Genomic DNA, 4,932 nt, shown 5'->3' on the forward strand with positions numbered 1-4,932 from the left:
AAATGAAACATGACACATACCTTGTTTTCAAACCTTGGGTATAGTTCATACAGCATACTTAGACAGTTACATAAGACTTCGTAACAAAATACGTGAAATAAAAAGTTGATTCTTAAAAATAAAGTAAATTTGTATACACTGACTTGAATGAAAAATACAACGAAATGAATGACGAAAGTCTTACGTAGTTTACATACAATTACTTAAACCCATTAGAGAGGAACCCACCTTACGAACTGGCTATACACCTCTTAAATACAAAAATGAAATACATAAATAAAATATTTACTCTACTCTAGACCAGCCCTGTAAGAACGGATTTATTTGCATCTCTGATGTGTCACAAGTATCTATTGTAACGTCTCGGTGGTATTAAAGAACGTCCTTCATCATTTATCTCAGAACATTCGTCGACAGACAGAGGATTAAACTTTACTTATGCGGAAATTTCCTGTAACTGAAGCTGTTCTCTAAGTTACTTTTGGGGATTACACACACACACATGCACATACACTCACATATATATATATATATATATATATATATATATATATATATATATATATATATATATATATATATTCTTATGAAGCTGGTCTTCATGAGAATAGAATATTTTATTCATGTATTTCATTTGTGTATCTAAAAGATATATAGCCAGCTCGTAAGGTGAGTTCCACTCAGGCAGGATTTCAGGATGCTAGAAAAACCTCAAATCAATCTAAATTCATTTAATTTTATTTTATTCAGTTTCGTATATGTAAATTTACGTTATTTTAAAAAATTAACTTTTATTTCACGTAGTTTTGATACGAAGTGTTATGTAATCTCGTTTATTTATGGTGTATGACACACACGAGGTATGAGCAAGAGGGATTACGACATTTTTATGTTCCCACGTAGTTAGAAAAGATGTGAAAATTTTAGATTAAAGTTTTTCTTTTTTTAATGAAACAACAGGAAGGTGGGCGGAGTTAGCTGAAAGAGACCTTGTAAGCAAAGTTAGTACCCCTTCTTCACAATACTACGTTGGCAACCTTACACCACTAGAGCCATGCCTCCACACCACGAGAATAATTTATTACGAATATATAGACGAATTAAGTCAATATATAAAGGACCTAGCAATGCATAAGCAGCAGAAGAGACCAAGCTTATCCCTTTGAAAGAGCCAACATCTCCTCTCAAGTAGGTATAATGTATCCTCTCAAAAGTGAATACTGTAGTGATTTCTATCCAACGTATATCGTGTGTAGTGTTGTTCGAACGTTGGTGATATTATTGGATGATTAGTTAAAATTGTATTATGTTAATGTAAGTACATTTCATCATATGAATTTTTGTAACTGGCCCTGTGAGATTCAAGTTAAGCAGTGAAGTGTATTTTTCTTGCTTAACTGTCCGGTAATCTTGTGGGAGCCAAAGGACATAAGAGTATCATTTAAGTATATGTAAGTGTAAATCGGATTTATTTTCTATAGTGTTAGTGTTAACTTTTTTCATTAATTGTCAAAATTTATATATTTTTTATAAATTAATTTCCAGTGAAACAAGTAATTGTCAAATTTATATAGAGTATCATCTTTTTGTCTTAGTCTCAGGTCTAGTTCTGATATAAATTTCAAGTGATTTATTTTTGGTGTTAATCCCTTTGAATTGTTGTAACTTTTTATAGAATATATTTATTTTTGTAAAGTGTGTATTATTTCGATCACCAATATTTTTTCTCAGTACTTTGCTCGTATCCCCTGACTAAGAATCGAACTAAGAGGTTGGTTTAAGAATAGTTCATGTAAAATAGTCATGCAGTTTTATTTTAAGTGTAAAGTGAAGAGACCTTTTAGATATTCATTGTTCATATATATTACCGTATGGGAGTTGCGTGATTTCCACAGAGCTCGAGTATTTCTAGTATGCATCAGATTTATGTAAAATAAAGCAGGTGAGATTTGGAGCTCGGGAATTACCGTAATTCGCTAGTCGTAATGATATATATATATATATATATATATATATATATATATATATATATATGTGTGTGTGTGTGTGTGTAATTATATTTACATACATACATACATATGCATATATATGTATGCATTTATACTGTATATATATACAGTGGAACCTCTACACACGAACGTATCTACATCCGAATTTTCCAACATCCGAAGTAAAATTCGAGCAAATTTTTGACTCTACACCCGAATTTTATTTCGACACACGAAGTAGCAATTTTCGTCGTACTGGTTGTATCCGAATTTTTCGACACCCGAAGTACAATTCGAACACGTTCCTACTCCACACCCGAATTTTTTTTTCGACACCCGAAGTAAACAATACTCGTATGCGAGTCGGTGCTCATAGCGCCTAATGTGTTTTTTATTTCCGCCAATAGAAGGCAGCACTTCAACCTCGGAGGGACCCTCAATTAGCGTGGCTTGGGTCAGTCCTCTGTTCTCGTTGGCTTTATGTGGTTGTGCCCTGTGCGTTCTGCTATTAATTGTGTTTTAATCGTGATTTTTTACATTCATCCTTTTACGGTATTTTACGAAAATCATGGGTCCTAAAAGGCTTAGTTTCGCAAGTGGTAGTGGTAGTGGTGAGAAAAGGAATAAGGGAATGCTTTCTTTAGAAGTAAAGCAAGGAATTATTGAAAAGCATGAGCGTGGCGTCCGTATGAGTGAACTTGCAATAAGTTCCGCGCAAATAAAAGAGGTGTTAGGAAAATATCAAGACGTGGTCGACTTCATCGACAAATACCATCCAAAGAAATTGCAGGTTTGTCGTGTAGCTGCGCAGTTTGATGATGTTTCCCTAACTTATTTTCGAAACATTCTGAAAAGCTGTACCAAGCAACTTTCTATCGATAGCTTCTTTAAAAAAACTACGAAGCAAACTCGTGATGAAGAGGAAGGAAGTGGTTCAAAGAAAACAGCAAAGAGTGAAGAGAAAAAAATTCGATCAATTTTAAGTGTAGAGAGTGAAAGTGATTAAAATTAATCATCAAAAAGAAAAAAAAGAAAATGTAAAAAAAAAATATAAATTATAAAAAAAAAAAAAAAGCTAAGTTATGTAAAAGTTCACTTAGTGTAAGTTAGAATAAGTTACGGTAGTGTACGTTTATCGTAGTTAACCTCTCTACCTCCTCGCCGCCCGTCCGTCTCCTCTCTGCGTAGCAAGACTAACAACACCTGCGCTGGAGTTTCTAAGGTAAAGTGACGCTAAAAACCCGTTTCTTATTTATCATTTTTTGCTAATTCTTCTTATTTACAGGTCTATTCTTCTTATTTACATGTCTATTATCTAATTTAGTGTTCATTATTCTCATGGGAAAATTATGTGTAGTAGTTTATTAAGAAGTTATCATAGGTTTTTGGGCTCAACCACGGATTAATCCTATTTCAATGTATTCTTATGGGAAAATTCGTTTCGACAACCGAACATTTTCTACATCCGAAGTTGGTTCTGGAACGGATTAAATTCGTATGTAGAGGTTCCACTGTATATATATATATATATATATATATATATATATATATATATATATGTGTGTGTGTGTGTGTGTGTGTGTGCGGGTGGGTGTGTGTGAGTCTGCATGTGTAAACAAGAAGATCTTTCATTAACAATCTTTCCCAAACCTGTACACGTATGCTGGTTTTTGTCAGTGACAAATGATGTACAAGGAACAGATGCTGAACTATATACTGTATAGCAAAAATAATTAATAATAAAACCATTGGCATATTAAATGGGCCGCTTTTGAAAAGAATTCATAAAACTACTTTGAAAAAAAAAGTACTTTTATTTCTTTTTATGTTAAAATGCCTACCTCTTTCCTTACCTTGTTTAGTTATCTTTTTTTTCGTTAAAGAAATCTATATGCAATTACATATTTATGGGTTTGTTTGCCTCTTTTTGTTCATAAGATTTTACAATTTTGTATTTTACTTACTTTTTTTTTTACCACGTAGAATGTACTTGAAAAAAAATCCCTAAAACACATTCAATATAAGACATATTTCTCATTTATCATTTATAGTAAAATCACTAACCATACAAAATGCAAGAGTTGGAATCCAACTGTGAATCTAAATTCCTTCTCCTTGATCGAAATCCCGGAATCTTTATCAGTGTGAATCGAAAAACATTGCCGGAGATACGAGGCAACCGCTTTCCCTCCAGGGAGTACGAGGTCAGCTGAAACCTTCCGACCAGTAATCATTGTCCTCCGGTAAACTGTCCCCAAAATACTCGACCCCCCTTCCTAAAGCTGCAATGCTGAGGAGTGTTTTACACGTGGCAAAATCCGAACAGTAATGAGCACTGATTTTCTCTCCCTCTCCCTGTACTTTGATCGTCATTGAAAGGGGAAATGAATCACTGTCCTCCGCTAAACTTCCTTCCTCCCCTAAACCCCCCCCCCCCCCCCCCCCACCATCACCCTAAACCCCAATCCCTCCCTATAGTTGCTTGATGTCTTGTGAAGCTTTTATCCAAGCTTGATGATGTTATTTGGGAAGCTGGTCAGCACGGGCTCTTCTTCTTGCAGAAGCCAGTAGGAATACAAATAAATGCTGTACTGTACAACAGATGTTTAAACCTGTGGCGGAGCAGATTTGCTGAGTTTCCTGTTTCCACGAGTTGATAATCATTGGTTTCCCCTTCCCGGGGTGTCAACGCCCTCTCTCTCTCTCTCTCTCTCTCTCTCTCTCTCTCTCTCTCTCTCTCTCTCTCTCTCTCTCTCTCTCGTACTTTTATCGACACTTGGGGGAAAGACACCAAGTCAGGTGTTTGAAAACACCTGCGGTCTTACTGCATCTACAGTAAATTCAGCTGAAAAGCCGGAGCTGTTAAAGCAAAGCTATGATATGAATCAGGATTATTATTATTATTATTATTATTATTATTATTATTATTATTATCAAAAGAGAA

This window comes from Palaemon carinicauda, chromosome 18, assembly GCF_036898095.1.
Source record: "Palaemon carinicauda isolate YSFRI2023 chromosome 18, ASM3689809v2, whole genome shotgun sequence".
NCBI lineage: Eukaryota > Metazoa > Arthropoda > Malacostraca > Decapoda > Palaemonidae > Palaemon > Palaemon carinicauda.